The 22,108-nt window shown below is 39.8% G+C and overlaps 1 protein-coding gene across 1 annotated transcript in view; it reads right to left on the minus strand.

Annotated features, from left to right (window-relative positions):
* KCNJ16 (potassium inwardly rectifying channel subfamily J member 16) overlaps positions 1–7,417 on the minus strand; it is a 53,313-nt gene extending 45,896 nt beyond the window's left edge. Inside the window, exon 1 of the mRNA XM_079130247.1 lies at positions 7,280–7,417. The gene's annotated coding sequence lies outside the window, so the exon portion shown is untranslated. The remainder of the gene's footprint in view (positions 1–7,279) is intronic.
* Between the last annotated feature and the right edge of the window lie 14,691 nt (positions 7,418–22,108).

Genomic DNA, 22,108 nt, shown 5'->3' on the forward strand with positions numbered 1-22,108 from the left:
TGCCTACTATTTGCATTTGCAAACACCAGGGATGAACTGACAATTGTGCAGGAGAAACACCACACCCACCCACCCACACACACACACACACACACACACACACATACACAAACCATGCAGTACAATGCACAGAAAACATTATGTAAAGCTCGGTGCCTTTGATTTTGTTCAGGTCTGCATGTTCATGGTTTTGCTCGCTGGGATTTTTGTTTCTCTGAACTTTCATTCAGCATTTAAACTCCCAGTACCAATGGTGTAATCTTATCTCCAGCTCAATATTGTTACTTAAAACAATAAAATTTTAGCCATGAGGAAATGAAAACACCTTCGATTCCCATAAAGCCCAAATTTAAAAATGAGTAACACATAGGTCTTAGATAATTTGCTCAAATTAGCTGCACTGTTCTCTCCTTGTCACCACCCACAAGTTGGCTCAATCCTGACCCCAACAAAATGCAAGCTGAAATGGAACAGGATTTTTGATATGAGAAGCCTGGTGTATCAGTCATGGTTTTTCTAATATTCTGGCCCCTTCTCAAATTTCAGTTGCATGTCCAGAAAGGATTTTATTGTGTCATCCATAAACAGGACACAGTCATAAAAAGCAAGAACACTAAAAGGTCAACAATGACCTAACTAGTCATCAGAGATGGCCACAAGACTTTCAGGTGTTAATTGGGGAAAGCTATCAAGCTCTTCTCCAGCAGACTCCTGTGCTGCCTTCCACAAAGGATAACCCAGAATAGGTTCCTCTGAATCATTTTTCTGGTCCAACCATTAAGCCAGGTGCCTTGTTTTTGTGAGGTTACTTTGGATTATTTTCCCACAATGGAGACAGAATGTTGTGAACTCCCTTTGTCTGGAGTGATCTCCCCTGAGATAAGAAGAACTCATAGTTGTGAAAAGACTGGCCACATCCGTGGGTGAGTAGATAGTATTCTGGGGCAGAGCCAACTAACTAAATCAAATAGTAATCCAATCCGAGAGTTTTGTCTCATAGAAATCATGCTCCAAAAGTATTTCTCAAGATTTTTCCACTAAAGAGTAAACATTTGCAAGCAGAAGAGAAATGTGCACATTATTCTTATCACTACCCATTATTATCACTATATATTGTAAGGCTATATAACCCAAAGGACTGGTCCCAAACTCAAAATATTCCAGTGTCTTGTGGAACTTTTCTTTAAAACCTATGCCAGCCTTGTGTTATATATATTCAAACTTGCATTACCAAAATAATTATTTAAACTGTTTATCAGTTACATTACATGATTTCCCTTACTGCCTACCTAAACTGTGAAGTTAAATAAATGCTTCCAAATGCCATATCATATTTATTGTGGCTTTTAAGAACTCCTGGTATGCAGCTACCACTGTGGACAGATATTCAGAGATAGGACTCATGCACATGAAAAGTTAAGGCATAAAAATATAGAAGGGAGCTAAAATAACCAAAATACATGGTATAGATAATGAGTTTCATGGAAGAGGAAGTAATGCTGTTATAAGGATGGACTGTGAGTGTCTTTTAAAATAACTTGTTCTTTCCTCCAATTAAAGCTTTCACCAAGTTGCATTATTTAAAAACTGTATTGAATTATTTCATTATTTAAAAACCATTTAATGTTAACCATATTAAATTAATAGATGCTTCTCTGAGCAAGGATGACAGTCTTAGGCAGATCTATTTTGTGGAATTTAAAAGGTATGTGAGTAAAGTACAGTTTTTAATCTCTTTTACAGAAATTGAAGCTTCAAACTTATGTCTCAATAACTACATTGCAAAATTCAGTTGATTGAAAATGACCTATGTTATTGTGATAGTTAATTTAATTTTACTTCTCAACTTGTCTGGGCTATGGTACCCAGTTGTTTGATCAAACACCAGTCTGACTATTGCTCTGCAGATGTGTGAGAGGTGATGGATATTTATAATCAATAGTCTTTGAGTACATCACAATGTGGGTGGGGCTCCTCCAATCAGCTGAAGGCATTAAGAACCTGAAAAGTCTTCCCGAAGCAGAAGCTGCAATTTTTCCTCAGCAGTGTAGATTCCTGTCTGTGGGCCTACCCTGCAACTTTGGACGTAAGACTGCAACATTCACTCTTACCAGAATTTCCAGCCTGCTGGCCCTACCTACAGAGCTCAGACTTGCTAGTCACAGCCATGTGAACCCCCTTCTTAAAATAAAGTCTTCTTCCTGTCTCCCCGCTGCTCCCCATCCACCTCTCTCTCTTCCACTTTCTCCTCCCCCTCCTCATTCCAGACACCCCTTAGTTCCTATTTTGACTAATACAGTAAACACAATATAGTTGGGAAAAGACAATAATTATTGGAGAACCATCAGGGTGCTCTGGCAATAAAAAATCTTGTAATGATCTTGAGAGTTGAAACAGTATTTCAGTATTTTAAAAGATTTTAATTCCAAAAGCACTCTGAGGATGCTGCTCTGCCATGAACTTGGCTATCAGCCTCTGGCTTTCCTAGAAGAGGTCGATTGGTTGGTTTGCTATTCATACTTTATGTTATCCTGAGATTAAACCTTTGGCTTGCTCTTAAATATTTACAGATCTGCCTTTTTGATAGATTCAGGGCAAGAACCAGGTCTTCGTTATCTGGATATCAGATCAGTTCATGCAATGGTCCTTAATGAATGATTGATTGCATGGGAACATGGTTCTGATTTAAAATAGGATCTAATAAAAAATTTTAATTTTCCAAAATAAAATGTGTTTTTTTTTTTTTTTTTGTCATGTTTGCTGGAACATACTTTTTATCCCTTTAAAAAAAAGGAATGTCTAAATATTAATTTTTCTCTTAAAAGAAGAAAAAAGTCTTATCAAAGGTAACCTAAAGCCATGGAAGCATATTAAATCTTTAAAACACTAGTCACATAAGTAAAATAAAATAAGAAAGTGAGGTGATAGTTCTGGAACATGTTAATGTAAAAACTCACCTTCTTTCTGTGAAGTCTTTGGATACATCTAATTCTTGGAGATTGACTTTTTTTCAATTTTTCTTTGCACCTGTGGACACTTTCACATCTAGTTTGGGGAGAAGGTGAATGTGGAACCAAGGTAATTGGGAAAAGTTGACTTTAATTGTGAAATGCTGCTTTTAAAATGCTATATATGTTTTACTCAGAATCCTTGATTTTAGAGTAAGAAAAAGGGGAAAAATTGATCCCATCTTAAAAGTAGCTATGTAGAAAATAGAGTCATCTGTCTCTTATATCAAAGAGTATGAAATAAATACAACATCTTGGGTACATAGGACCCAAACAATGATACTGAAAAGAATTCTCAGTCAAATTTGCAGAGGCCGACCAGCTAAGAAAACAGCATGTAACTGCTCTTGCAGAGGAATCTTACATGCAATGCATTTCAGAATGTAGACAAAATCTTCTCCCTAAAGCTGGACCCTTGGGCCTAGAACCTTTCACCAAAACCATCTATTAGAGTTTACAAAGTAACACACATCTGCTTGCATGGAGTCCCTGTATCCCCATGGTTTCCAATGAAGGGACCGTTTGGAGATGCCAAAGCTGATGGATGTACTTACTGGTCACTGCTCACTACAATGTAAGAAAAGAGCACATCCCAGCCAGGAGAGAGACAATTGAAGAAAGTCTTTGGATTCTGTTTGCCACCCAAGAAATCTGCTTTTACTTTGTCCTTGCACGTCTGTCAACAGAGAGGCCCTGGTTCTCGCCATGTTGAGGAGATTAGTGTGTCCACACAGGCCTCACGGTGTGACCATGTCATAGGCCTACACAGAGCCTTGGTGTTAAGATACCCTACACTTACTCAGCTGGGCCAGCAGAAGGAGCAGGTCTTCTTTTGCTCTCATGCTCACACTCGGTGGTTCATTCTTAATTCTGTATTTTGTTCACCTGTATCAGCTGCCTGTCATCCACAATGCTCTACTGTCTCTCTACCTATTCAAATCAGTTTCTAGCTTGCAGAATCCTTTCCATCTTGGAAACAAAAAAGACACATCCGCACAACCTCATCTGCTACGATCCTCACTCTCTCCACCTTGCTTTGGCGGTACTGGACTCTTGGCTGCTTCTTCAGCATGCCAGTCACACGGTTGCCTCAGGGCTGCTGCAGGGACCATGGCTGCTCTTCCACAAGGACTCCACGTGGCTGACTTCCTTACCAGCTCCAGGTCTCCACTCAAATACCAAGCTTCTCAGGGAGTGCAGCCCTGTGGCAGCAGCTTTGACGATGGTTCTCACCATCCCCATCTCCCAGTATTCATGCTCCTGTTAAAACTCCTCCCATTCAGTGTGAACAGCCCAAAGTGATTCACCTGTGATTAGTCACAGGTCAACTGAAGGGATGTCGCTTGCAAGATTATGTAAAGAAATGGGCTCTGACTTCTGTCCCACCTTCTCACTTGCTTGCTACCATGGGAACCAGCTGCCATGTTGGGAGCTGTTCCACTGTCAGGTCTGTGTGGCAAGGAACTGGAGAGAAGGTTCCAGACCACATGGGTGGAGGACAGAAGCTACCATGCAACTCATGAAGGGACCAAAGCCAGCCAAATACCAGGTGAGGGACCTTGGAAAAAAGTCCTCCCCAAATGAGACTGGAGATACCTTCAGCCCCTGCGGACACATGGACTAAATCAAAAATCCTTTCTACTAAAATAGGAGATTCATGAAGACAGGATTTTATGTCTTTCTCTTTTCACTAATATATTCTAAATATCTGATCAATGCGTGGCACAGAGTAGGCAATAAACAAATATTTGTCGAAGGCATGAAATATGGTAGTAATCTATGACAAATAATCTTTTTTTTTTCCTTCACTAGCAATAAATTCATCAAGAATATGGTACCATTGGAATCAACAATCTCCCATCCAATCTTGAGACTTTAAGACCTGTTTGTCAAGTAATAAATATTTGCGGAGAGGATTAATCCATAAATAAATTACTGGAAAATATGTGTTGCTAAGTGCAATAACCAACCAAATCAAGGAAATGACCAGGTGACTCATTTTCTCAATTCCAGGATTTAAGACTATGGAGGGAAAGAAAAATCAAAATTCTAGGGTTTCTTTTTGCACTAGCAAAATGTAGGTGTTGGTCTCTTAAAAAAAAAAAAAAAAAAGCTATTTTTTTCTTTATTTAAAACAGTACTCATGGGAAAAGTCTAAAGTCAGAGAGTCTCAGTGACCTATGTTCCCAGTACATCTAGGTCCCATGATCCCGAGAGACCCCTGTGGAGACCTTCTTCTGTGCCCTTTGGATCAGCCTGACACCTCTCCAGGTCAGTGTGCTGCCAGAGCTACCTCAGGTGGTGGTTGGGGTACATGCATTTTGAAATGCAATCAAGACTCAACCAGAAAGAAGAAAATCTAAGCTTCACTTATAAAATAAATATCCTAGGCCTTTACAAGGAGGATTCACTCAGGGTAGTTCTTAAGCCTCCAGAACTTGGTGAGCACTTAAAGGCTCATACCCCTCCTTACATAGAAATATTTATAGCCCCTGTGTGGCCCGAAATGACAAAACGTTCCGCCCACTATTTCTATAATTAGGTTCGAGGTTACTTTCCCTAGGACTAGGAAGTCACATAGAATATTAATATAAACTTCATATAGGACAAAGCTGAACAGCGTGTTCAAGTGGGGGTCTTACCAGCTTGACAAAGAGGACCCGTGCCAAATGCTTACCTTAGATGTCCTTTATCTCTCTAGCGGTTCCCCCAAAGCACAATTTTGGCAGTTGCTAATTTTCAGTTCATTTATATCCATATCTGAACTTGGACTTATCATTGATCTCTATATAGTGAGAAAAATATATTTTTCAAAACCTTCTTCTCCCCCAAGTAAAAATGCTTATTTAGAAAAAAATGAATGAAAATAGCCTATCAAAATCTTTTCCACTCCTGTCTTTTCCTCCAAGGACAGTCATAGTCTTGTTTTGTATGAGATCAACGACTTGGATCTATCACAATTGTCAAGTTTTAAAATGAAGCTTAAACAAGATCATATCTATCACTCTATCACTCACGTTCTCTCTCTCCCCCTCCCCCACCCCAATGCTCCCTCCCAAGTTGAACTGAACTCTGGACCCTGTTCATTTTTAAACTTCTTTTTGGCTTCATTTCAGATATTCCTTAAGTGTAATCTACAAAACAGCTGTGGTTTAGAGACTTCATGGCATTTTGTTGGTTGGAATCAGCCAGAGAGAGAGGTTGGTCTTCCTTTTCCACGGAGCACTCACAGATGCAGGGCTGCATCTCTCCTAGTCACCAGGCTGCTTCCCACGGGGCCGTGAGAGCGTGCTCAGCAGAAGCGCAGCAGCTCACCTTCCTCAAGACCTTTCAGTCCACACAACCGCGGGAGACCATGCTGCATTTGCCCAGAGCTCACTGGGTTTCTAGAAAAGGTGTTTACCACTTAAATCCACCCACAACGGGAAAAAAATTAGACTGCATCTCAGAGAAATCATGGTACCAGAGAGCAAGAATTTATAAGCCCATACTTTCCTGAATAAATTCTCAGGGACAAAGAGTTCTAAGATTTTAATCAGAAAATATTAAAAGGAAACGGAAGGAAGGAAGGAAGGAAGGAAGGAAGGAAGGAAGGAAGGAAGGAAGGGAGGGAGGGAGGGAGGGAGGGAGGGAGGGAGGGAGGGAGGAAGGAAGGAAGGAAGGAAGGAAGGAAGGGAGAGAGAGAGGAAAAGAACTATAGAGGAATTAGGTGAAACCTATTGGAGAAAATTCATTACTTGCAATTCATGTTAAAATAAGTCTAGAGAAATGCATGTTTTATCTCATCTCATGTTATTACATATAAAGAAACAGTTCACCTACTTTTCCTGAAACATTTATGAGAGTGGATAAAAATGTATGTTTTTTCAAGGTTTGCAGTTATATAGTTTATATATGGAGAGAGAGAAAGAGAGAGACAATTCAATAATCAGGTAATGACAGAAATCCTAGAATGTTCCATATGACTATGACGAAGCCACTTCAGGCATCTACACATATCCTGGCACGTAAGGTCTATTTAACAAACTATAAACACCAATGTACTTTTGCCCGAAGCTTCAAAATAAACTAAAAAATATGACACACATTTTCAACCCTACTTAAAGCACTTGAATAGGAAATTAAATTAGTTTAATTACATTTAATCCAACCTTGATATCTGTATGGGGGGGGGGGCACAGCAGATTGCTGCTTCCCCAGGAAGGAGGCCAGCAAGAACAAACCATAGACTGCATGACTTTATGTAACAGTAAAAGTAGAGTCACACTTACCTTGTGTTCACGCTCTCTGCGAGAAATCTGTGAGCTGTGTGCTCTCAGCTGGGCCGTGGTAAGAATACTCTTTAGTTAATAATAAAGGGGGAAAAAGCCCCAGACACCAAGAATCTGGGTTAACCATTGACACTGGTTTGTTCCTACACTGGGAATCTGCACAGGTAGCCTCTGGCATCTTATAAATCAGGCGATAGCCAGTCAGCTGAGACAGCGATGACCTCACTACCTCTGTACCTCTGGAGCAGGTACACGGTGAAGGTCACTCAAGTCTACCACTAAGGGAACACTCACTCAGGGATCCAAAGGAGGAAGATTTCCTGGGCCAGAAACACACTCAACAATGCCAGTAAAAAGTGACTCAAATATTTGCAAACAGGATAGTTGGGAACTCACCTGTGGAAACACTCATGCTAGATTTCAGATTTTGTCTGAACAGTGCAAGGAAACCCTTCCCACCAGAACTATACCTCCCGGCAGGTGAGGGTTGACGCTGCAAGCCAGTGAAAACTGAGACGGGATGACTAGACATTGCTAAGCATCCATCAGTCCTCCGCTTGGCCTGCCTATGAGGATTAGCGTGGGGAGCACAGTTGACAAAGCAGAAGGCAGAGCCTGGAGCTGAAGAGTTCTCTTTCCCCAACCCCATCAATCAGAGCTTGAGACTGAGGGCAACTACCATGCGGGCTGCGACCCAGGTCCTAGTGAGTTAAAACGCTGAGGTGGTCATGTGGCCAAACTAGCTCACCAGAAGGCAGAACATTGAGTGGTAAGAGAGGAGGTAGATTTTAAAATGCCAGAGTCAAGAGAAAAGTCCAGAAAGTGTGACAGGCAGCCATGAAGAACTAAGGAAACAACAGTCCCAAGATCTCCAAAATCTGGGAAAAAGGAAAGTCTATGTGAGTGTCTTGCTTACCAGGAAGGAGCATTTCCTCTTACTCCAAAGAGCCCAGGAGGTCAGGGAACCTGGAAGACCACTGGTTCAATCTCCAACTTCCAGAGACCTTTTCTAGTTTCTCACTCTAGTTACTGTTTTGGGGTTGTTTGCTTTTGATTTCCATTTTTAGAAGCATGAATGCTTGAGAAAATAAGATTAGATTTCAGTGTCGGTGTTGTTACTCACTAGCTGCGTGACATTGGGAAAGGGCTTAATCTTTCTACGTGCAGTTTCCTCATCTGTGAAATGGAGATGATGGGAATGATAATAGGAACAACAGCAGCACCTACCTCAGGTAGATCATCAGTGTTCCACACTGCTAGCCATCGTCAGGGTTTTGATGTTCTGATGGGAACATGTGTTTGCACCCTGTTACCCAATACCTGTACAAGAATCTGAACTTCCCAAGGAACTCGACTTTTCAGTCACCCATGAATGACAGGTTGCAGTCTCTGCAAAGAAGTTTGAAGACTCTACGTTTCCATGCTAATTGAGCAACTTTCACTGTGAGGCATCCATAATAAGAGTGGCTTGATCTTTTAGTGAATGCTTTTGCTTGTTTGAAAATGGAGCTCCATTTATTAGTGTTCCATGCCACAGGAACACTTTAAAAAGCTCAAGAATACACTGCACGCTCTCTGCTCTGGAGGGTGCATTCAGGAATGGTGACTTTGGGTGAGTGGGTGATGAAGAATCCAAATACCACAGAGCAGAGCAGGACGGGAGGCAAAGCTGGGGAAACTGGGATCACGTCCCAACCCCGACTCTGTCAGAGCATCCTTGTGAAGCTTGGTTCCTTTGTTTGAAGTAAATTCTAGGACTATCAGGCACACCTATACTAACATGTCAGTCCAAAAGCACTTTCCAAAGCCAAATAAAAACAATATCTGGATTTCTGGATTGGCCTTTCTGTTGCATGCCTCCAGGCCTTCAATCTACCTGCATTGAAATGACCTTGGTTTGAGGTTCTGCTTTTGGGAACTGCAGTCTGCCTTCAAAACAGAGAGGAACTGAGCAAATGCAAGGGGCATGTTTGTTTAAAGAGCTGTCAAATTACAAGATGGCGAGGAAATAATCTGTTACTTGAATGTAAGGACTTAAAGTGACAGATAATTCTCCTTTAGAATGATCTACCCTTGACAGCTCAGGACAATGTCAGTAATGGCCTGAGAGGAGGTTACACAATACAGAGGGGCGACTCATGGCATAGAATTGAGGTATCTGTCCTTTATTTGTGACAGTAGCAGGCTCCTTCCTGCTTCCCATTTTTGTAAAGACTGAGTGAAGAATAGTTTTTACATTTTTTTAACAGTAACGAAAACAAAAGAAGAATATTTTGTGACATGTAGAAATTAATATGAAATTCAAATTTTAGGATCCATAAAAAGTTTACTGGAGCACAGTCCCATTCATTTTCATATGGTTGATGACAGGTTCATGCTACCATAGCAGAATTCAGGGGACCTGAAGTCTCAACGGAAGCGATGCCATTTAAAGCCTAAAATATTTAGTACCCTGGTCTTCATAGAAAAATGTTTACCAAACTTCAATCAAGCTGAACTGTAAAGTTCACTGTTCCCCAAAGGCAATGCTCCAGTTTTTTGATTCATGCACTTTCTCACATGTTTAAGTTTGAGTGAATTTCTGTGATTTAAAATCCTATTGTTTGTGGGTGTGGTGGCACATGCCTCTCATCCTAGTGGCTCCGGAGGCTGAGACAGGAGAATTGTGAGTTCAAAGTCAGCCTCAGAAATTTAGCAAGACTCTAAGCAACTTAGTGTGATCCTGTCTCAAAATAAAAAATAAAGAGGGCTGGGGATGGGGCTCAGTGCTTAAGTGCCCCTGGGTTCAATCCCTGGAACAACAACAACAAAAATCCTATTATTAGGGTTTGAATTCTATATGGCCTCCAATGTCCCATAAGCCACCAATGTCCCATAAGCCAAAGGCTTCCTTTCCAGATTATGGCACTAGTAGGAGATGGGGGAGCCGTCAGAGGTGGGGCTTCTTTGGAAGGGAATTAGATCATCAGAGGCATGTCCTTGAAGGGGATATTGGGACCACAGTTCCTTTGCTCTCTTTTTGTCTCCCATGCTGGCCATAAAATGAACAACTTGGCCCTACTACATGCTCCCTGCCATAAGGTTCTGCCTTACCACAGGCCCCAAAACAGTGGAGCCAACTGAACAAGGACTGAGACCTCTGAAACCATGAGCCAAATAAATCTTTTCTTCTCTTTATGTTGATTTTTCTTGAGTATTCTGTCTTAGCAATGGAAAACTGACAACTATCTTCCCTTCAAGACTTCTTTTGTTAACTCCTTCTTTGTCTACTCTAAACATCAATTAATGGTTTAAAAAAAAAAAGAATAAAACTTTTTTTTTTTCTTTTTTGGGAGGAGGGGGTACCAGGGATTGAACTCAGGGGCGCTTGACACCTAAGCCACATCCCCAGCCCTGGTTTGTATTTTATTTAGAGACGGGTCTCACTGAGTTGCTTAGAACCTCACTTTTGCTGAGGCTGGTTTTGAACTCTCCTGCCTCAGCCTCCAGAGCTGCTGGGATTACTGGAATGTGCCACCGTGCCCAGCAAGAATAAAGCTTTTTAAGGTACCATTCCTTTTTATCTATATTTTATTGTACTTTGTTGTACTTCTTAGTTCCTTCATCAAATTCTTAGTAGCAGCAGCTAAGAACTGGCTGAATCTTGACTTTGAATCCAGCAGCATGTCAAAGAGAAAGCTACGACATAATATGTACTAAGGATGAGATTGTGCATCTCTTTATTTTGCTTTCCTGAATTAACCTGCCTTGTTTAGGGAAGGGGGTGTTTACATATTTATTTACTCTCCTCAATTCTTTTCTTCAGTTCGGTGTCTAATGAGCCTCCTAACCACACACGCCCATCTCTTCCCTCCCAACCTGTGACCCTCTTGCCACACCGTATGTCTCACTTGCGATTATGCCTGGATTGTTCTCTCCCTTCAATATTGAGCTCCCTGCTCCCTCAGAGTGTCTCACTTCCACTTGAAGGCTTTGTGTGTTTTCCTGTGTTCCCAGCACTCTGGAAAATAGATAGTAAGAAGCAGAGGGAGAAGGGAAAAGAGCCACCTTGAGTTTTCTTCTGCAAAGAGCAGTCCAGTTCGGCGCTTCCTTGAGAAGATGCACCACACTTCAACCGTGATTTAAACAAAGATGATGAAATTCTCCGTATCGTTTGAAATAATCCAATACATTGAATGATGCAAACAGGTTAAAAGATGCATTGTCTTTGGGGGCTGGGGAATGAGAGGCATACCTTTAAAAATCTCTCCCAGATGTTGAAGGTGTACATGCTTTTAATGGACGATAAGAGCAATGAAAATTGGTCTCAATCCTCAATTTCCTTTGACAAATTATGTCTAGCCTTTTCCCCTACTTATTTTTTCTTTTTAAACATGAACTGGGACTTAATTATATTTAACATTTTGAATCTTGTCTTAATGCAAAGAAGACCATTTCTAGCTATGGGGTTCTCAACATCAAGGAGAAGAGGGTCAAGCAGAATTTTTGGAGTGGATGTATTGTCTTCCTAGACCTCTGCACTCACAATAGGCTTAGTGATATGTTTGATACTGTGTCGGGGGGATTAAATGAAAAGATGCCCTGGGAGAGTTTTATATGCTATCAAGCTTATACTTGATGACACCCACATTTAATGCACATGGCCAAACATTAGGATATTCTCTTCCTCTGCAAGATGTACTTGTAAACTGAAAAGTTGTCATCTGCCTTACCAAAGACTTCCATGGGAATGAGAATTGCATCAAAGACAGTTGATTTGATTTCCAAAGATGACCTCAGTTTAAGGATGGTGTTGCTGTTATAAATTCTTTGTCTATCCAAGAGAAAATTTCCAATCATTACCTGGATATGGCAAGTCCCAGTTCCCAACTGACTTCCTTAGTACACTGATTATTTCATTCAGTCATATTTGAAGAGAGTTAATTTACCTGCATCGCTTGCTTTCTCTGTTCTTCACTTTCCCTACAGAGGCATAATTCTTTCCCAATTCACGCTCTCTTGTGCTACTTCAGACTTCAGGAATGAAATGTAAAAAAGCAAGTTCTTGCTGCCACTCTCCCTTCCAAGACATTTTTTCTAAAGCTTTCCCCCCCCCCCCCGCCCCCCCAATAAGAATTAAAAGTGGTATTTCTTTTGACAGCTGGTAACTAATCCTACTTTAGCAGGAAGGAGAACAGGAAGCCAGCAAAAGAATTTTCCATTCCTGTCTCTTTTAATTTTTTTCCACATCAGGTACTTTTCAAAATCGAGACATTTCCAGTGAGTCTGTAGATCTTCTTGTTTTGTCTACCGGGGTCACGTGTTGGTTAACTTCTCCTGAGCTGATGAGAAACCTGACTGAGCCTGTGTTTGTATCAGGAGGAGGGAGAACTTGAGAACTTTGGAATCTCCAAAGGGACTTTAGCTGAAATGTGAGGCCCCTGCCTGTGCAAACAGCCTTTTTCCTTTTGTGAAGACCAAGTTCACGCAGGGAGTCCATCAAACCACAAATCAAAGTGTCTCGGATGGTAACAAGAACTATACCTCTACTGCTACAGTTACTCCCTGCTCCAAAGTCTTCTCCCTGCCTGTCTGACTTCCCCTGTCCTCCCTCCCTCCTCCCCACCCTCCCTGCCTTGCTTCCTTTCCTGTTTAATTACACAAGGGCTCTGTGTATATCACTGTGCTCCCAACCCTCCAAAACATGTTAAGATGCAGAGGAAAAGGGGGGCCAGGGAATCAACCTAAATTTGCTTGTCCAAGGATCAATCCACTCCAGTATTTTATGAAACAATGTAAAGTATTGCAAAGAATAATTTTTTTAAACTATAGTTTCCTAGAGTGGATTTAGAAAACAGAAGAGTATGTGAGTAGATGACATTTCAAATGCAACAGTATCTAAAATGACATCTACTGCAATGTTTTACATTCTGTCTGAGCAACTACGACATCCCTCTGGAACTAAAGCCAACTTTTTCTGAAATGTGACTCTGGCCCATATCTAGCCCGCATGAGAGAAGTAATGAGGGGAAAGATGGGTCCTAAAGTGAGAGTAGAAGAGAATCATAGCAGCTGATCAAGCTAAGTCCTGTGAGAGAAGTAAGGAGTCAGAGGTAGTTGTTTTCACTCTCTGATTCTGCAGAAAGAACTATTCTGAAGATTCTTCATTTCTTTATGAGAAGAAAATTCTTCAGTGGCATGAACTCCAGAGAAGCAGGCAGGTATAGGCACAAGACCTTTAGAGAATAAGTCTGAAAATCAGATTTTATTTCCTGACTGGTCACTGACCAGAACTGTGTGAGCCTTGTCAACACACTTACTTTGGATCTTAGTTTTCCTGTGTACAAAATGGAAGACTTGGATGTCCTCTGTTATCTCCCATAAATACACAATTTTATTATTGTTCTTGCCCATATGATAAAAAAAAATGAAGTTAAATAGAAAAGGATAAGGACTGTGTCTTTTCCCCTCTTTATTCCACGATTAGCTCCTAATACATGCTCAATAAATATTTCTTTAAGGAATGAATAAATCTACAGAAGATTTAATGTTGTTATGGAACAAAAATTCTGATCAATTCATTTTTTTTTTAAAACAAAGCAACCATTTGGATATTTAGTATAGATCTTTGGGTTGGGTTCACGATGATAATCTATATGGTACCAAAAATTTGTAGTCACACCTATATCGTTTTCTTTAAAGTCATTTGCTGTTGCTCACGTGCAAATGCACTCAGCAAATTTTTCTTTAAGGCGGAAGACTTGGATGCATTACCACTCATCTCCTGCTCCCACTCTTATCTTTATGGACTGCTAATACCATATCATATAAAATAGACATCCAACCAAGCTAAAAATAAGAAGCACTCTTGTGAGATTTTACAAGCTCAGAAATCTTGCATTTGGTTTTGGATTTGTGTGGTGCTGTTTTGAGACATTATACATCTTTTGTTTTATCTTTTGCACCCAACAAACTGACTGACTAGATTTATAATGCCCAGCTGTTTCAATATCTTGTATGCCACAATCCAGTGTTAGAAGTGACTTTTTTTTCACATTTCAACTATTTGCTTTGATTTATACATAGGACAAAACAATGAACAAGCCAAAATTTAACAGAATTGTGTAGCCAAACCACTGCACGTGATTATTCCAAAAAGTTTATTTTGCATTCATGATTTCCTTTATCCTGATCTATGCATTTCAAAAACAGATGCTAAATTCTTATCTATACATTTCCAAAAGCATAACATATTCTTTTTTTTTCTCACTTTCTCAAACACACACGCACATGCACACACAAAAAACACTTCATACTAGTATTTCAGATCTGCGCATACTATTGGTTAGTGGAATGATAAGAGATTTGGTGTATTTATGTTTAATTCAATTTAAATATTTAAATTTCTACAATTTTTTTGTTATTGCAATGCTAAAGCATCAGGTAAGCAAGCTAATACAAACATTTTATATTATTTACATGTTACCGAATAACTGAATAGTACTCTATAAACAAAATACCAGCATGACAGATTGTTGGCTTCTAATAAAGATGCTTGAACATCATGCCAAATGGACTATATGCTCTCTGATCCCAATCCCAAATCACTACCATTTTTCCTTCTTCTTTAAAAATCTTTTTTAAAAAGTGAATTAGATTTTCAAACAGTTCAATCTTTTATAGACTTAAGTCATATAGAAAAAATAGTATCTTCAAAGATTAGATTTAACTTTATCCCAAACAAGTAAATATAATATATACACACTTTTTTTAATAATTTATGAAGCATTCTCATATTAAATTTTGATCAACTAAAAACAAAGACGTGATGGTACTCTTTATCCTCAAAGTGTTTTTGAAAGTTCAGTGTCAGACATCATTGCATCCTAACAGTAAGTTTAGATTTGGGTTGAAATGAACTCATTTTTCCCTCTGTGTAAACTGGTCTCTCCGGGAGGCGAGACTGGTGGAAGAGAGAGATGTCAGAGAGTCTGTGTATGGACAGATCTGCCTGATGGAAAAAGGGGACGGGTCTGCTTGATGGAAAAGCTAAGGAGCTAGAGAGCTGGCACCCTGTGGTTGGAGGAACAGAGTTCTCTGGATCAGGTGCAATGGTTAGACTCTCTGGAAAGCAGGACACAGGCCTGAGACTGAAGGTCTCACTCCTAATCCCCAGCATTTCTCTTTGCTTGCCTCAGAGCAAGAAGGCACAGGTTGTACAGATATTCCCACTCCCTTCCCTTGATCCAAGTTTCACAAAACGCAATCCAATTAAAAAAATACACAGGGCTCCCCCAATGCACATTGAAAGCGAATTCATTTCTCACTCATCAGATAACAGCAATTAGTGACTTGGGTAACCCAACTTCCCTTCCCCGTGGCCTTCATAAGAAAAGGCCAGTTCATTCCATTAGGAATGAAGTGAGATGAATCGTAATGAAAAACCATGAAATTCTGCCAGGATTTAGCAAAGGCCGTGAATAGCCCAGCTTAAAAGTTGAATTTCTTGTTTTCCTTCCTGTGTGGCTCTCTTTGAAAAGGCAAGAAAAATGGTACATTTGGGGCTTTTGGACAACCCATTACAGAGTAGGAAGTGCTGCCAAGTGGTCAAGTTCATCCTAGGTAACCAGAGCTAAGGGGGCATTAAGAATAAAATGACCAGAGGACAGACCCGCAGCGGAAGACAAAGTAGCACGTTCCGGCTTTCTAGCTACAGCAGTGAGGGTAGGGAGGAGATGCCATTGTGGAGGATATAGCAAGGACATCTGGGGCAGGAGTGCAGTGTCCCACGTGCCTGTCAACCACCCACCAATAGGGGCAAAATACTCAAAAATATCAGTAGTACATGAAAAAAATAAGAACCTAATAAAAAACGTAGTGCAATCTCCCACATGTTCAGTGTCAAGGAATGTACAGATACCACGACAGACAGGAGGAAACACTGTACTTCACCTTGAGAAAATCTGAAGCTTATCTGTGGAAGTGGACCTTGGAAAGGAGATTTGCAGCTTGCAAGTAAAGGGAAGGTAGCCAAAGAAAGGTGGTCTAAAATCTGGAATCTGGGGGAAGGGTGAACCTTCAGGTGCAGGTGAGCTCATAACGCATGGGGTGTCCTGGGGATGCTGGTGAAGGTGGAGGGTTTCTCTCTTTCTGTGTGTGTGTGTGTGTGTGTGTTGTGCATTTTTGCACAGCTCAGTTGAGCTGGGTGCACTTTTTTTTTTTTTTGGTATTGAGAAACTAGGTATCTCAGGTTATAACTTTTTAATATCTAAACAGTCAAATGAAGAGTTAAGTGTTTTTTGACCCTGCACAGATTTCCAGATAGACGCTTGGTATTGTGTAGACAAATAAACAACATTATGGTGATAACATTTCACCTGTCCCAATGTTACTTTTTATCTCCTCAATATAGAGGGCTATAAATATGGTAGTTAAGGAAATTGTTCACGAGCTTCTTTTCTTCTTATACGATGGAAGACCTTGTTGATTAGATTATGTTATCCTTTCAACTTCTCTTCTAGCGTCTATCCTAGCTCCAGTTTTTCATTTTTCCAGGTGTTTCAGATCTGAATTAGTGTTCTATAGCATATCATCTTACTATTGTTCTGTTCTGAAAATTTGTTACACTTGAAATGATCTTTCCTTGTAGCTCACGTAAAGTTGGAATTTGTTACTATTGTCTTGTGGGTTTTCTTTTTTCCCCAAACCTTTAACACCAGTGCATTTATATAAAATACATAGAGCAAGTCCTTTTCAATATATCCCATTTGGTTTTCCTCCGTGGGCAGAATTCAGAATCTCCTCTGTCTAGGAGTTCTACCACCCTTTGGAAAGGATTTTACGAGGTTCCCACGTAAACATAAAACAACAGGAAGACCCACACCATACTTGACCCCTTTTACATCATTTTTAACCGGGGTTGAACAAAACAATGTGCAAACATGCACAAATGTATGCACACCGCAGATCTTCTTATAAACATCCCTTCTGTAATTAAATTGATTCCTGAGTAATTTGCTAAGACAACCAGTACCAAAGGTCATTTCCCAAACTTCCTGTCCCTGAAAATGTTATGTGCTAATACTATGCATTATTTTTATCACTGCTTAAGAGTCCTCTTTTATTTCAAACCAGAAACAGAAAGTCAACATAAATGAAAATAAAAGGAAAAGCCCACCACCTCTGTAGAGGTAAGTGAACACAGGTGTCTAGAAATAAAAAAAGAAAAAAGCAGGGGCTTGAAGGATTTTTTTTAAAAACTCCATTTCTTGATATTTTGTTCCAAAGACTACAGACAGCAACAGGAAGTCATGCCATCCAGGGACAGAGGCCATGGATTGATCTGAACTGGATGGGAATGACAGATGAGTAACAGGGGAAAGAGCCAGGATCAGAATCAAAAACCAAAAACAACAAAACAAAACAAAAGAACAAGCAGAGGAAAAGTGTTATCAATGCTAATAAGCTTGCCAGATGAATTGATTTGTGATTTTTTAAAATAAAATAATGTGGAAATATTAGAGAACTTTTAAAATTCTTTTACATCATTTGGGAAAATATGTTTTTCTTAATTTTCTTAACTGTAAATATCTGTCCACCCATCAATCTCAGGCCCTTCCTAAGGGACTCTGTACCAACACATGAGGAGACTGTATTAAAGCAATATTTGCTTTCTAGAACTACAAGAAAACCAGTCACATGGGGTATGATTTCACTGAAGGTATTAAATCCTCTTACCCATATTTCCTGGAAGGCAAAGGTGGCCATTTCCTTTACGAAATAACATACAGCCCCTCAGCTTAAGATAGGGCTATATCCATATGAATCTATCATAGGTTGAAAATTCTTTTAATACACCTAAACTGCTAAACATCAAAGTGCAGCCAAATGTATCTGAAGTGTGCCTGGAACACTCACATTAGCCTGCAGTTGGCCCAAATCATCCAACATAAAGCCTGTTTTATGCTAAGGAGTCGACCAGCTTGTGTAATTTACTAAGTACTGCACACTGCGGAGCATAGAGCTGGTTGTCCACCCTGGTGGACTGGGAGTTTCACTTACTCTGCTGCCCCACATCGTGAGAGAGGATTAGGCAGTGTCTTACTGCATGTCTTTTCCAGGAACAGATCAAAATTCAAAACTGGAAGTGCAAATATGTATTGATTTTATTCAGTTGTAAAGTCAAAAAAAAAAAAAAAAGTCAAACCATACTATATTGGGACTGTCTGTATTTTGCTTTGTCAGAGTAATACAATATAGCTTCATAAACCACAGATGGCTAGGGAGTCACTTTTCTTTTTCTTTCTTTCTTTTTTCTGGACATCAGAGCTTATCAAAACCTAAAGTTTGATTGTTGTGTAACTGTTCCAAGTCTTCCAAAATTTCTCTCTGAAGTTTTAAACAGAAAAGGGAAATAAGTTCTTAAAAAACAAGATTAAAAAAACAAACAAACCTGGAAACTCAAATTTTCAATGTCCTGCCCTTATTGGGTTATTGTGGTCATATACTACTGGAGAGACTTCCCATGTGATTATAATTACCAGCGTAACCAAGAGTAGGGCATCCTGGCCAGACTACAGTATTGTCTAAGGTGATTTGTTAAAGAGAGAGAGCAAGAGTGTTACAGATGAAGGAACCATATTCCTCCGGGGGCAGGGGCTCTGAATTGTGTGGTGTATTTGATTTGGCAGCATGGTCTCAAGCCCACTCACTTGACCCAGCTCAGGTATCAGTAATTGGAGAAGAGCAGAGAAGAGTGTAATCAACTAAAACTTCTCATGTCTGCTCTGGTCTAAGCTTGTGACAGGTGATGTGCTGTGTAGACACTTGGAGCAGAATGGGTGAGAAATAAGAAGCGTGGGTGAAAAGTCAACTGAAATTCCCAATGTCAGGGCCAGTTATTTGAGTATTGGGGTGAGGGGGAGAAAGAAAAAGAGAGGATAAAACTGTTGAAGGACTTATACTCAGAAGTCCTCATCACTTCTGCTTTCCTAGTTTGTTTAATTAGACATGCATTTTTAATGCCAGTTGCTAATTTTCCCACTCTCACTCAGCCTGGGTACCTGCATCTCTAACCCCTCAAACTCCAGCTCCATGAAGTTCTTGGAGGGATGCTGTAGGATCTTGGATGATTTGTTTATCCGCAGTACCCAAACCCTGCAGATGCTCCACCTACTGGCTGTTCTTCTGGAACTTCAACACTTTCCAGATCAAGTGTGAGTTTCTCCCCTTTATTGGTCACCAAATTTTGGATCAATGTAGCCTTTGCATGAAGTCTGTCCTATAACCAGATTACTTGCCCAATCAAAACCCATTTGTTATCTGAGCAACCACGTGGGATCATGAAAGGTAATACAGGTAGAGTACCCGATACATAGCCAGCACTGTCAATAGATCAGTAAGTCAACCTGTTGATGAATTCCGAATATTCACATGGAGACTGTGTTGGTGATAGCATTCATCTTCATGCACCATGATAGACAGGAAGCAAAGTGCTACCACTTCCCTCCATCGTCCAGAATGGACAAAGTAGCTTCCACTAATAAGCATTTCCTCTGCTTCCTTCTGTGAGGAAGACGGTGCACAGAGGACCCTTGGGCACGTGTTTCTGATACATGATCATGATTTGTTCTATTTGAGTCAAGAAACCATTCAGTTGTCCTAGGACAAAATAAATTTTTTTTGCAAATTTTTAAAATTTTTATTATAAGTTATACATTATATTGGGGGTCATTGAGATGTAATCATTCATGCATGGAATATAGTTTGCTTCAATACAGTTCCCAGTACTTCCTTTTTCCTTTCCACTTCCCTCCCCAATTCCCCTTCCTCTACTCTACCTTAAACAGACACTTCTCAAAACAAAAAAGAAGAAGAGAGAAAAAGAAATACAAGTGGCTGACAAATATATGAATAAAATGTTCACCATCCCTAGCAAGCAGGGAAAGGTAAATCAATACTACTTGGAGGTTTCATCTCACTCCAGTTAGAATGGCAATCATCAAGAATACAAATAATAATAAATGCTGGGGAGGCTGTGGGGAAAAAGTTATGCTCATACATTGTTGGGGAGTTTGTACAATCACTCTGGAAAGCAGTATGAGATTCCTCAAAAGACTAGGATTGGAACCCCCATATGCCCCAGCTATCCCACTCCTCAGTATCTTTCCTAACGTACTAAAAAAAATTTTAATGTGAAATATTACTCTTGGTGGGATTATGAAAAAATTAATAAGCTTTGAATCATTTCATTGAATCCCATTCACCAGCTGACACTTCTATATTTTAGAGAGTATCCATAGAAGAAGACAGGAAATAATTTGTGTGGAAAAATAGTAGGTACTTATTAAATTAGATTAGATCAGATTAAATTGAATAATTAGAAACTGTTGGGGAAAATACCAAATGGGATTATATATTTCAAAAAATGCTGGTCTCAAAATTGAGAGATCCAGCATGTGGTCTCAGATTTACCACTTACTAATTTGTGACCTTGAAATGCTATTTAACTCCTCTTAGTGTCAATTTCTTAGTCATGAACTTAAGATGACTGAATCCAAACCAAGTTTTTTCCTAGCCGAGAAATTCCACCATTCTTAGACAAGCCCTTTTTACATTCTAATAGTTTATTTGCCATTTTCTTGTCTATGTGGCTAAGCTAGATAGAACTTTAAATATTTCCACCTCTTCCTTTGCTTTCTTTTTAATCTAAAAATTATCGTTTTTAATTATCATTTTAATTTAGTGGATTTGAATGAAATAAGCCAAATTACTTTAACTTAAAGGGGACTATTAAATTCAATTCTGATTTTCAAGGATGTTGCTAACTTCCGATAACCTGTCTCTGAAAATGGAGATATAAGTCTGTACTTTTTCAGCCTTAGAATTCTCTCTGACAGGTATTTAATGTATATATGGCGCCTGCTCCCTTACTTCTTCCCAAGGTGAAGCTGGACGGTGACGGTGGCATGCAGAATAATGACAACCATGGGCATTTATAACAATAGAGCAAGAAACACCTTTATGTTGGCACCTACTTCATAGTAACTCTTCATTGTTGGTTGGGTTCATCAGTGGACAGTGGGAGGTTGTTTCAAAACAGTCAGAAGGAAAAATATAAACTTAGTGAAACTTGAGAAGGCGAACAAGTGTCCCAATGCCTGTTTGCAATGAAGGAAAACCAGATGGAAATCCTCAAACTGAGAAAACACGTTATTGGAGAGGGCTGAAGTATACAGCTATATTGAGCTATCTGTAGGTAATGTTTACACATGCACACAGACACATCTATAGTCTTGCATCCAAACAAGTACTTCTCTGTGTATGTAAGAAATCAGTATCTCTATACTTTAAGCCAGCTGCGGTGAACCTCAAAGATGAGTAAAATAGAGTCACTAAACTTTGGAGTCCTTCTCATTTTCTTTCCTGGGAAGGCAGGTGATCAACTGTCTAGGGAGCAGAGTACCCTACTTAGCACCTACTGTGCTAAGCTTGAAATTATATGCTAATTATATGATAATATAGCCAACAATGGATATTCCCCATGAAATTTAGAAAATTAAGGAAGAGAACATAGCCTATTATGACTCCTTTGATCTTTACCATAGTTAGATGACCATTCAAAATGAATCCTCTCATCATACATTTGGCTTTCTGTTATCATGAGTACTGTTATAATCAGCTTTTTTGCTGCTGTGACCAAATGACCCAACCAGCACAACTGTAGAGAAGAAAAGGTTTGTTTGAGGGCTCATAGTTTCAGAGGTCTAAGTCCATAGAAGGCCGGCTCCATTCCTTGGGGCTCCAGGTGAGGCAGAACATCATGGCGGAAGAGCCTGGCAGAGGGAAGCA

This window comes from Sciurus vulgaris (assembly GCF_902686455.1).
Source record: "Sciurus vulgaris genome assembly, chromosome: 3".
Classification (NCBI taxonomy): domain Eukaryota; kingdom Metazoa; phylum Chordata; class Mammalia; order Rodentia; family Sciuridae; genus Sciurus; species Sciurus vulgaris.